Below are 14189 nucleotides of genomic sequence, written 5' to 3' on the forward strand. Positions count from 1 at the left end.
CCGGTGATTAGTTAAACAGAAGATTTTTATCCTTTATGGAATTGTACTTAGGATAAAACTTTCTCACTATATAAAGGGGGGTCTGATTATTCATTAGACACATTGTAACATGCACATCAAGGCAATATACTCTTATTTTTTCTATTATTCAAAGTTCTTACTTTTGTTCATCAAATCATCATTAACGTGAGCACGGGATCGAAGGCAGACATTTCATTAAGTTGTTACTAAGTCTGGGATCACTCATCTTGATTGGTTTGACAATTAATTACGTCCTTTACCTATTTAATCTAACGCAATTTATCGTTTGCATTGAATTAACCCACATATCCTTAAAATCACTTACAAATTTAATTGTTATCCGTTTTTAGGGTAAACAAGAGGCGAACCCAAAATTTGAAGGTGGCGGGGTTCATGAATAAAGTGTTCAACCAATATCTCATCAAACTTTTAATCTTAAGGGTTCCAAACAAAATATATAGTCTTTTTAACATATATATACACTTATATATTTGGAATTTTTATCAAAATGAACAGGATCCGGTGACCCCTTTCTACATGAATAGGTCCTCCTCCGCTCACAAGTGAAGTTTGAAGAACGTGGCGTGTACACATACCGCATCTCGCAGTTCGAAAGGATGTTTCGTTAGAACATCCACTCTGGTCAAGGGTGAGTTTATGTGAGTGTAATTATTTATTTGCCACCTTTGACGGCGGCACAATAATTCGGTAATTGTTCACGTAAATATTCTTTTAGTAATTTCTAAAGAGATCTCATGGTCCCAATAAAATCTTTTACTAGTTAAAAAAATAAATCATGCAATTCGTGCATGAAATGTCGGATCGGAACGATGTATAATTATTTCTCAAATCTAAATGAAACTCTGCTATTGAACAATTGGTGTAGCTAGAGTGAACACCATAATACTTTTTCCAAATTTCTTTCCATAAATGGAACTCGCATTTTAAAAGGAAAGTTGAAACATGTCCAAGATTTTCATGTTTACTAATGTTAGCATTATCGTCTCTCTTTCTCTCTCTATTTTTTTTTCCTTATTGAGAGGAATAAAGGAGAAAATAATATATTAAACTAATAATAAATTGACTGACCGTAAGGTAAAAAAAGAGAGGAATAAAGAAAAAAACTGAAGAAAAAAAAAACAAAAAAGGGGAGAAACTTGTAAATAGAAAAGTAATAGATTAAGTTATTCCTTTTATGTGTAGCTATCTAAGTATTTCACAAGTACTACATCCCAAGTTCCATGAATGCATTGGAAAGGGCTCAACTACCTTTTCCTAGAAAGATTTCTGGGAAGATTTCCAATTCCCAAGTTATTTTACGTATTGTGTTAATTTAGTACCACGAATGTTCATTGCATGAAACAAGCTTCTGAAATAAGAAATAATCTTCTTAAAATACTCCATTAAGGTCATCCAACCCTTGCCTCCATTTTCTCCTCCAAAATAAAGTAAACTTCAAAATGGAATAAATTTAACCTAACCATTACTTTATTTTTTACTTCAAAAAAAATATTCTATTTTATATTCTTCTCGCTCTTCAATATTATATTATTATCTTTTATTTAAATTTTATTTTCTTATTTCTATTAAAGAAATTCTATCCTTTTTTTTTTTTTTACATATTCATCACATGTAATTTATATTCCTTTCTTATATAACCATTTAACATATTATTATTTTATACAATAAATTTTTAAATAATATAAATTATAAGCAATTATTATAAATTATATATATTAACGGATAATTCAAATAAAAGTGAAATCATTGAGATACAAGATAACTAAATACATATTACATTATGGTAAAATTCAGATTAAATACTACATAAATATATAACTTCTACCACGAAGTGCAAAATGAGTATCTTTATTCTTAATTCTTTTGTGTCGAGCTAAAAATTGTTCAAATTGATAATTTTCATCTACTATCATTTCTACTCTACCGTTGGAGTTGGACATTCTCAATTATCTTGAATTGGTGCATTAAGATCATGCTCATCCTCGATTATCATGTTGTGCAGTATAATACATGTAGTTATTATATCATGTAACACATCTGTTCTCCAAAAATGTGATGGTCCTGCAATAATTGCAAAACGAGCTTGCAAAACTCCGAATGCACGTTCAACATCTTTTTGACATGATTCTTGTTTTATCGCAAAATATTTCTTCTGTGGTGAACGTGAGTCACGAATAGTTTGCACAAGGGTTGACCATTTTAGATATATACCGTCAGCTAAATAACAACTCATATCATATTCTTTTCCTTCAATAACATAATGGGCGGGAGGAGCAATACCTATAGTAAGATCAGAAAATAAATGTGATGACTCTAAAACATTAATGTTATTATTGATGCCAGGCATACCAAAATATACAAGCCATATCCAAATGTCATAATCGGCTATAGCTTCAAGAATTATTAATGGGGATCCACTACGACCTACTTATATCCAGCCTATTGTAATGATCCGGTCTGTCGTTTTGAGAGTTATAGTCCCGTTTTCCCCATTTTTATTTATTTATGTGTTGTTCAGCTGTGTTGAGTTGTATCGAGTAGGTAAGTTTGGGTTTGGAGTAGTTTTGGAGTGAAATGAGATACTTAGTCTCTTAGTTAGAAAGTTAGAAAAAGTCAACCGAAAGTTGACCTATGAGTAAACTAATTCGAATTGGGATTTTTATGATTCGGTTAGCTTTGTTGGGTGATTTTAGACTTAGGAGAGTGTTCGGAATGTAATTTGGAGGTCCGTGGTAGAATTAGGCTTGAATTGGCGAAAGTTAAAAATTTGGCGATTTTGGTCGGCAGTGAAAAATTAGGTATCGGGGTCGGAATGGAATTCCGGAAGTTGGAGTAGGTTTGTAGTATCATTTGTGACATGTGTGCAAAATTTGAGTTAATTCTGAGTTGATTTGATATGTTTCGGCGCGAGTTTTTGGAAGTCGAAAGTTCATTTAGTTTGATTTGAGGCGCGTTTCGTCGTTTAAATGTTGTTATGCATGATTTAAGGCCTTGAGTTGGTCTGTGTTATATTATGGAGCTTGTTAGTATGTTCGTACGGGATCCCGAGGAGCTTGGGTGAGTTTCGTATAGGTTTGGGCTGCGTTGTGCTCGTTTTTCTTATGTTTCGACGTCGTTTCTTCCAGCATAAATGGTACCACATTAAGCAAATGAGCTCCGATTTCTATTTTGATTAAAGCATTAGATTCGTATTGTAATTACGGAGCCATAACAAAAAGAATCATCGAATTTGGGCATCGTATGAGAAATTTATGGTCATTATACAAAACAATTGGGTTGCTAGATTTTTCAGATTAATTACGAACTTGCCACTAAATTCGTATTTAAAATTCTGCACTATTTGCAAATATTAAAACCTACATATCTCCTTCATTATAAGGTCAAATTGAGAGGTTCAAAAGCCTAACTTGACTAAAATTTCACAAGGAATCCATTTGAGGTATAAAAATCGAGTTTCGAGATCGTTTGGCATGAGAAACGAGGCAGAATAACTGGCAAAAAAATATATAAAATGAGAGTTTGTTCATTCTGTTATATTTTGAGTTGGGGAGCTCGGATTTGGGTGATTTTTACCATAAGAATTGGGGTAAGTATTTTCTACTCTATTTTGGTTATATTTCATGAATCCATCTTCGTTTTTGGGATTTGATTGATGATTTCAAAGTGAAATTGAGGGAGTTAGGGTTTGAGTTTTGGAGAGTTTAAGTAAGGATTTGAGGGACCAAACGGAGTCCGATTTTGATGAATTTTATATGGTTAGACTCGGGAGAGGACGAGGTTTATTATTCTTCTATTTTTGACTGATTTAGAGGCGTAGGCCCGAGGGCCGGGTTTTGGTCGATTTCGGATTTTTGGCATATTTATGTAGTTTTTATTGTGGAATTCGATTATTTAGACTATGTTGATAGTAGTATTCTGATTTTTGGTTAGATTCGGAGCTTTTGGAGACCGAGTCCAGAGACGAGGGCATCCCAGAGTAGGATTTTACGCTGTTAAGATAAGTAACAGTTTTAACTCTGGCTTTGAGGGTATAAACCCGGAGAATTTGATATCGTGTGACTGTTTGGAGGTGATACCCATGCTAGGTGATGGGCGTGTGGGTGTATACCTCGAGAGATTGAGACTTGGTTCGTCCCGTGAGGCCTCATGGCCATCATCTGTGTTTACGTAGTTACTTGTTGTTGAACTTGTCTGCCTTCATGTTAGAGATCATGCTTAGGCTTTATTCATGCTCACATTATTTGTACTCAGTCATAAAAATTATTGTACATGTTTACCTCAGTCTCTATTATTTGCTAATATATTGTGATACTTGATGTGAGTTGTGTTCCCTTATTTGTTGATGATGGTGAGGCTAGTGAGGTACATGATTGAGTGAGGCTGAAGGCCTGGTTGTGAGGATATTAATACAATAGCGCGTGAGTTTTCCGCGTAGCACGTGAGTTGACCGTGCGGGTCCAGGTATTGATACCATAGCGCGTGAGTTGTCCGCATAACACGTGAGTTGACCGTGTGGATCCAAGTAATGATATGATGGCACATGAGTTGTCCGTGCTTAGCGCTTGGGCTTTGGGAGCTCCTCCGGAGTCTGTACGCACCGCTAGTGAGCGCAGAGTGTTGAGAGTTGAGTGCGAGTGCTGAGTGATGGAGTAACATTGCTGTAAGGTTGCATTTAATTTTGTTGTTGCTGCATTTACTTATTAAAATTTTCTTGTAGTCTTACTGATTTATGAAATTACTTGTCTACTCCTGTTTGTACTTAATTGTGGAAATAATAATTGGATTATTCTACTTAGCTCGTCATTACTGCTCAGTTCCTTAATTATTTCTGTTACTATTAAGTTGGTTGTACTCATACTACACCCTGCACTTTATGTGCATATCCAGGTAAGTTAGAAGGCGGCGATCGTTGAGTTCAGGCCGGCTATCTTTGGAGACTGCAAGGTAGCTGTTAGCGTTCGCAGGACCTTGTTACTCCTCTTGTCATTTCTTCTTTTGGACAATTAGACAGCTTATATATCTTAGTTCATAGTTTTAGATGCTCATGACTTAGTGACACCCCGATGTTTGGGGCTCGTTTCCGTATTTTCTATATTATATTTAGAGTTGATTTAGTTTATGATAAATTAAAATGTTGGTATTATTTTATTAAATTTTTATAATCGATTTAGTAGTAATATTTTGGGAAATAGGCTTGCCTTGTAACACGATAGGCGCCATCACGACCATGGTTAGATTTTGGATCGTGACACTTATGTTGTTGGACAATTTTTCCATCTTCAATGCATGCAGTCTAGACTACTTAACATTCCTGAAAAATCACATTGTTCACCGATGTGCATAAGCCTTGCAACATCGTTAGTTGTTAGTGATCTCAAATATTGCTCGCCAAAAACCTCTACGAGAGCTCGGCAAAATCTTTTCATGCTTTCAATTGCAGTTGACTCTCCAATTTACAAATATTCGCCAGTGGCATCCGCTGGCACACCGTATGCCAACATTCTAAATACGGTTGTGATTTTTTATAGAGTAGATAATCTAAATCTACCCACTGCATCAATGCGTTGTTCGAAGTACATATCATGACCTTTAATTGCATCAACAATTCGAAGGAACAAATTCTGTTACATCTGATATCTATGACAAAATTGTCCCTCATTAAAGCGAAGATTATATGAAAATAATCTAGAAATAAATTATTATCAGCACCTTCAGGATTCGATTGATTACCAAATAACCTAGAACGGGGCCAACTCTGATAGGATTATTATTTTGATTTTCTTGCAAACACTACAACACATAATTGTTTATCTGAATTGCTTGCATACACAATTGCATCTCAGCTTCATTATCGGAAATCAAAGGTGATGATGATGATGATGATGAGTTATTTGAATAATCATTATTATTAGATGAACCTCCCATGTAGAAATTAATTTACAGAAGACAGAAACAATAATATTTAATTTATTTAGAAATGAATTGGATGGAAGAATATGATTTTCCTAAATGGTGTTAATTTTTATACAGTTGAAATTTTTTCTAAAGATAAAATAGGAATAAGTATGAAATCCATCGGACGATTGAGATTAGGAAGAAATTCACTCGATGACTGAGTTCAAGATAAAATCTATCATATTCTCATCTACTAAATTATTGTGTCTACTGAGTTGCCTGCACATTGAACAATGTGTAGAGATTTGTTTCCTAAAGATAAATAAGAATAAGGATGAAATCCATCGGATGGTTGAGATTAAGACGAAATCCACTTGACGGTGGTATTCAAAATAAAATCTATTATTTTCTCATCTACTAAATTATTGGTTCTGCTGAGTTGTCTACACATTGAATAATGTATAGAGATATTATTTTCTAAAGATAAAATAGGAATAAGGATGAAATCCATCGGATTAGGACAAAATGCACTCGACGACTGAGATCAAAATAAAATATATCATATTCTCATCTACAAAATTATTGTATGTGCTGAGTTTTCTACACAATGAATATTATGTAGAGATATTTTTTTTAAAGATAAAATAAGAATAAGGATAAAATCCATCGGACGTTTGAGATTAGGACGAAATTCACTCGACGACTGAGATAAAAATAAAATCTATCCTATTCTCATCTACTAAATTATTGTGTTTGCTGAGTTTTCTACACATTGAATAATGTGTGAAGATATTTTTTCTAAAGATAAAATAGGAATAAGGATGAAATCCATCGGACGGTTGAGATTAGGACAAAGTCCACTCGACGACTGAGATCAAAATAAAATCTATCATATTCTCATCTATTAAATTATTGTTTCTGTTGAGTTGTCTACACATTGAATAATGTGTAGAGATATTTTTCTAAAGATAAAATAGGAATAAGGATGAAATCCATCGGACGGTTGAGATTAGGACAAAGTCCACTCGACGACTGAGATCAAAATAAAATCTATCCTATTCTCATCTATTAAATTATTATTTCTGTTGAGTTGTCTACGCATTGAATAATGTGTAGAGATATTTTTTCTAAAGATAAAATAGGAATAAGGATGAAATCCATCAGACGGTTGAGATTAGGACGAAATCCATCAGACGGTTGAGATTAGGACGAAATCCACTAGACGACTGAGATCAAAATAAAATCTATCCAATTCTCATCTACTAAATTATTGTATCTACTTTTATCTCTATATATTGATATGCCAACATAACGTTCTATAATCACAAGTAGATTTTATTTTTCTTTAAATATATAATCCACTTTTCTTCTAATCGCTTGAAAAAATGTTCATTCGATCTGCAGGATACTCTATAAATGAAGATATTCTATTATGCCGAATGCATTTAGATGTTTCTCGAGATTCAATAACGGGCGTCAGTCAATCCAGAGATAAATTTTGAGGTCGAGTCGTAGATACATACAATAAGGCAAAGGAAGATTTTTGGAAAAGTTGCACCAAAAAATCGTTGCAAAGCTGAATGCAAATGATTGAGAAGGTAGTAAGAAAATTAAATGGATGTGTACGTCAAGTAGAACATTTGCGTCCTAGTGGTGCTTCTGATCAAGATATTGTAAGTATTTATTTTATAGTTACTTATACTTTATTTGTATATATTTATTTATTATTTTCCTTAATTATTTTTAATATTGTAGCTTACACATGCAAAAGCTTTAATTATGCAAGATCCGAACTTAAAAAAAGATTTTAAATTTGATCATGTGTGGGCTATAATGAAGAATTTTGAGAAGTTTAACGATGGTGATCTTGGAAGAAAACAAACAAGAAAGCAAGGCATCATCGGAGTTTGAGACTCCTACCCCTGATGCACCCCATCTATTATCTCCTATCTTACCAGATCTGCCAAAAACCAGCAAACTCAACTTCAGCAGTTTCCCAACTTCAATTCTTGATTCGTTAACCATCCGAAACTCACCCGAGGCCCTCGAAACCTCAACCGAATACACCACCAAGTCCTAAAATATCATAGGAACTTAGTTGAAACCTCAAATCACATAAAACAATGCTAAATTCATGAATCATACCCTAATTCAAGCTTAAGGAACTTAAGAATTTCCAACTTCTACATTCGATGCCGAAATCTATCAAATCAAGTCCGATTGACATCAAATTTTGTACACAAGTCATAAATGATATAAGGGAGCTATGAAAATTTTCAGAACTTGATTTTAAACACGATATCAAAAAGTCAACTCCCCGGTCAAACTTCTCAAAAAATCAACTTTCGCCATTTCAAGCCAAATTCCACCACGGACTTCCAAAACCTTTTTCGGATACGCTCCTAAGTCCAAAATTACCATACGGAGCTATTGGAATCATCAAAACTCTATTTCGGGGCCGTTTACACATAAGTCGACATCCGGTCACTATTTCAACTAAACTTTAAACCTTCAAATTAAGTGTTCCAATTCATTCCTAAAACCTCACCGGACCCAAACTAATCACCCCGGCAAGTCACATAACAAATGTAAAGCATAAATTGAGCAGTAAATGGGGGAATGAGGCTACAACTCTCAAAATGACCGGTCGAGTCGTTACATTCTTCCCCTCTTAAACAAACGTTCATCCTCGAACGAGTTTAGAATTATACCTGGAGTGGTGAAAAGATGATGATAACAGCTGCACATATCATACTCGGTCTCCCAAGTCGCCTCCTCAACCGGATGACCCATCCAATGTACTTTCACTGAAGCAATACTCTTTGATCTTAGCTTTCTAAATTGTCTGTCCAAAATGGCCATTGGTTCCTTAACATACGATAAATCCTTGTCCAACTAGTCTGAGCTGAAGTCTAACACATGAGACGAATCGCTGTGATACTTCTGGAGCATGAAAAGATGGAACATTGGATAAACTGTAGAGAGACTAGGTGGTAGTGCAAGTCTATAAGCCACCTCTCCAACTCTCTCAAGAATCTCAAAAGGTCTGATATACCTCGTGTCACGACCCAAAATCCATTAAAGGTCGTGATGGCGTCGGACACCGCTGTCAGGCAAGCCAAAAATAAATACTATTTTGGTTCTCATTTTAATTTTTTTGAAATCATATTCCTTTCAATTAAATGGTGAAAGATGAAATTTACAAAATAAATCATAATATTTTTAACAATTCTAATACATAACAACCCATAATCATCCCAAAACCTGGTAACAAAAGTGCATGAGCATTTATTAGGAATATAAAATAAAATACAACAGATGTCCAAAATACAAATTGGACAGGAAAAATATAAGTACTCTGAAGGAGACTCTGTCGGCTACGGATCGTAGTGTAGAATGCAGCTCACCTAAATCCCCGTTATAACCGCGCCTTTGTGCCCACTAGACATATATGCACCTGCACAAAAACGTGTAGCAAGTGTAGCATGAGTACATAAATTAATGCGTACCCAGTAAGTATCCCGCCTAACCTCGAAGAAGTAGTGACGAGGGGTCAGCTCCGACACTTACTATGGGCTATAAATAAAACGTCAATGATATAATTAAGCATGGATTTCGTAGAACGGCTGTAAATTCAATATCATGAAATAAGTAAATAATTCTTTTGTTCATAAGAAAATTCCAAATTTATTTTCCATTATTTAACAATTTATCTCAGGCCGAGGAGGCAATATCATTTATTGTAAATTCCAAAGCAATCAATTCAATCATGCGCAAATCATGCCGAGGTCATACGACCTGCTCCAACATAAATATTTAAACTGTGCACTGCCGAAGGTCGAACGGTGCGAACCATAGATGCATCTATTTAATCCGCTAAGGCATTCGGCCTGCTCCACAAAAGATAAACACATTCAACAGTCAATCAAGAATTCTTTAAGGAGCAATTATCCAAGAAAATGTCAATTCTCATTTAACGGACAAGGAAAACGAAGTTTAACCTTTTAAAAATTTATTTACCAAGTTCAATATGATTTAAGTAATTTAAATTAACAATAAGGTTGCAAATATCGCAAGTATAGCATGATCTGGGTCCTAGACTACCCAGACATAAAAATATTAGTAGCTACGCACGGACTCCCGTCACCTCGTGCGTACGTAGCCCCGAACAAATAGAAGCACATATTGAATTATTTTACCTATGGGTTAATTCCCTCTTACAAGGTTAGAAAGGAGACTTACCTCGCTCCGAAATTCCATAACCAGCTCCCAAGCCCTTCTAACAACTCAAATCAATGCCCATCGCTCCTAAACTAGTCAATAAACGTGCAAACCCATAAATATATACTCTAATACTCATAATAATTCAATATTATAAATTTCCAACTCCGCTCGAAAAGTTGATAAAATCACCCTCGGGCCCACGTGCCCTGATTCCGAAAATTTTCGACGATAAACTTTACCCATAACCTCACGAACTCAAATATATAACTTATTCCAAATTTCATGTCCAATTTCGTGGTCAAAATTCAAAAATATCAATTTTTAGATTTTTCTTCAAAATCCCAAATTTCTACTAATTTTTAAGTCTAAATCCTTACATAATCCAAGTACTTAACCTGCAATAGGTGGGAATCACTTACCTTAACATAGATGACGAAAATCTCTCCTTGAAGCTCTCTAAACATCGCCCCAACCAAGTAAAATTTCGGAAATGATAAAAAAATAATTATTTTTTAACAATTTTTGACGGATTTTGTCGGAAATTAAAGAAATTTTATTTTTTAATTATTAATTTTTGACTTATTCGGTCGGTAAATATTTATTTTTATTTAAATTATTACGCCTGATTCGGTCGATAAAATTCCGACCACTTTGGTCAGAAATTTAAAAATAATTTAGCCGTCTGACCTTTTGAACGTTCCGACTACTTTGGTCGGAAATCACCAATAGATTCGGTCGGAAATTGTTTTCCGACCAACTGTTTTCCGACTAACCAATTTTGGTTGAAAAGTAATCGAAAATCCGTGATTTCCAACCGTTTTGGCGGTTTGGAATTCATCCATTTTCTAGTTGTGGGTAGAGTCCCCCTCCCCCTCCCCCCCCCCCCCCCCCCAAAAAAAAGCAAAATGCCTAATAGCTTGTTTTTTCCATTTTCTTCTGCAAATGGATGACAATTGGCCAAGAGAAATGATAACAGCTTGTTTGGATGGTTGTTACATATCGTTTGATAATTCATTGTATCATATTGTATTATATTGTACTGTATCGTATGATGAATACAATGTTTGGATAGACTGTATCGTTTTTCGTCGTTTTTTGATATCACCACCAGCAATATAAAGAATAAACTTGCAATATTATAAAGAAAAATTATGATACGAGGTAGAATTATTATATAATAAGATATGGGTAATGATAAAATAAGATTATTTATTAATAATGGAGGGCGAAATGAGAAAAAAAAAAAAGGTAACGACGCGACCACACCAAATCGGTCATTATGTATGGCACTTTTCGTCGTTACGTAACGACGATTTTAACAAAACGATACAATAAAATTTAAGTAACAATCAAAACAAAAATTGTATTTAAAGTAACAATACGATACAATACAATAGGCAACAACCATCCAAACAAGCTCTAACAGGAAACGGAATTGATGATTTGGCAATGCCACATTTTAGTATACTTAGGACTTGTGTGGACTTAGGACTAATGGACTGGGCTAGTCAAAACGGTGCTAAAAGTTTGGGCTGTCCAATTGGGTTTTAAAAAAATCGATTCTTTTAAATCAGGCACTTAACTCATCTAATATTATGGAACTCATATATATTGTGAAAGACGATATTAGTAGCTTGCATGTACAAGATAACGTGGATTATGCATATTTTGTTTTCAGGTTAATAACTTAGAGTCCGTTTGAATTATTTGATTGTAAATAATTGATAAGGTTGAAGTGATGAAAAATATTTTTATGTACTGAAACTGATATTTTAAATACGCATTTACGTGTTTTGATAAAAGTGCTGAAATTAATAATAAGCAGTTGATGTGTTTGGTAAAAACGTGTCAATAAGTTATTCTTTAATTAAAATGACTAAAATACCCTTAAAAACTTTACAACAGATTATAATTTAAAAAGTTTTTTTGCAAAAAAATGGTGAACAACACATATGGAATGAAGAGAAAGTTAGAAAATTTATTTTGGGAAAAGTATTTTGTGAATTACAAAATATTATTAAGGATAAACTAATAGAAGAGCTCGTTTGAATTGACTTATTTTAAGCGACTTTTAAGCTAAAATAACTTTTAAGCCATAAATTAGGAATTTCAGCTTTTGACTTTTGGCTTGCTTTTGTCATTTTAGCTTAAAAACAAGTGCTTCAAAGCACTTTTTTATTCTATCCAAACACTACAAAATGACTTAAAAGTTATTTTGACTTAAAAGCACTTAAAATAAGCCAATCCAAACTTGCACGAAGTCTTGGTCAAACTAAAAGCGCTTATAAGCTGGAAAACCATAAGTTGAGGGTAAGCACCTTATGACTTATGGTTGATTTTAGGGCTGCGCATAATTTGGTAAATACCGAATTACCGTACCGAAACTGAAAGTTTTGGTATTTGGTATTCGATGTTTTGGTATTCGGTATGGTATTTGGTTTAAGTTTTAAAAAATATTGGTATTAGGTATGGTATTTAATATTTTAAAATAAAATACTGAAATATCGATACCGTAACGAAATATATATTATATTACACAATACATATTATTAATTATAACATAAATATAAAAATATAAAATTTTACTTTCCTTTATTCTTTAAGTTCATCAATTAACTCTAACCAAGTAACAAGACATTTCTAATGATCAAATTTATTCTTTTATGTATAGTTTTCTCTCTCCAGGTTGATATTTGTTAATTTTGGACAAAACTTTTGTCAATAAATATTTTTAGTTTTGTACTTTTGAGTATTTTAATTTAGAATATTACAGTCTATGAATCTATGCACTAGTTAGTATTCAAACCGAATAAATCGAAGTTACCAAATCGAATAAACTGAAACCGAAAGAAAAAAAATCGAACCATGCCGAATTTAATTAGGTACGGTATTGTTATTACATTTTAAGAAACCGAATACCAAAAATATCGAACCGAAATGTCTAAATACCGTACCGACCGACGAGCACCCTTAACTGATTTTAGCTTATAAGCACTTGGCCTATAAGCACTTTGGATATTTACCAAATACGTAGATAAACGAAAAAATACTTATAAGTCAATGTGACCGGCTCATAAGCTTAGCCACATACCCTCTTAGCCTAATGTTGACCTAATCTTTTGGATGAGCTAACCTGGATTACATCTATTTTAATTTTAACTGCATAAATCACTTAACTAACACATTCCCACTTAGACGAGTTAGATGGATTATTCTATCACGAGTCAAAAATTGATGTCCCTATTAAAAGTAAAAGCTCACAACAAAATAACAGACAGCAAGATCACTTCATTTTTTAAAAAGATTATTTGATTTCAGAAGATTATTTGACTTCTTAGGGCATTTCCAACGCCAACTGCATTTGCTATAATGCATGTGAGTTTTGGAGTAATTGGTCTCAAACGCTGTTATATTTTTGGCTGCAAAATTGGGGATGAATAGTGTTACTCCAAATTTGGAGTGACACTATTCATCTCCTCCATTACTATTCCCTATTACTTTATTATTATTTAACTCTTTTAATTTATCTCTTTATATACACCTAATTATGTTTATGTAATATTTTTATATTATTAATTTACATCTTAACTCTGGCGTATAATTTTGATAAATTAATTTTCGTGCATTTATTATTTTTTATATAAAATTATAAGTTAATTTTATTGTAAGTTATAATTGTACAAAAAATATATAATCATCTCAAAAAATGAATGGTGCAAATATAAAACATTAGATATTGCTAAAATTAAAAGGTGTGAATATAAAATATTAGATGTTGCTAAAATTAAAAAGTGAAAATTGGAAATACATTAAAATTGAAAATTTATTAAATTAAAATACATAAAAATTGAAATTACGGTAAATAACATAATAGCTGTAGGGAGGTATATCGATTTCAGATACACCAAAATCCTTATAGTATTGAGTGAATGGGGCCGATGATTGTTGTGGTTATGACCGTGGAAATTGTTGACTTCTTTTATACATTATTTGATGTTGTTCTTGTCGCAAAAATTCACAACGAGTTA

General features: G+C 33.3%; 1 pseudogene; it reads right to left on the reverse strand.

Annotated features, from left to right (window-relative positions):
- Positions 1-1844: 1844 nt before the first annotated feature.
- On the reverse strand, positions 1845-8799 carry LOC138891960 (uncharacterized; annotated as a pseudogene).
- Between the last annotated feature and the right edge of the window lie 5390 nt (positions 8800-14189).

Source organism: Nicotiana tomentosiformis, chromosome 5 (assembly GCF_000390325.3).
Source record: "Nicotiana tomentosiformis chromosome 5, ASM39032v3, whole genome shotgun sequence".
NCBI lineage: Eukaryota > Viridiplantae > Streptophyta > Magnoliopsida > Solanales > Solanaceae > Nicotiana > Nicotiana tomentosiformis.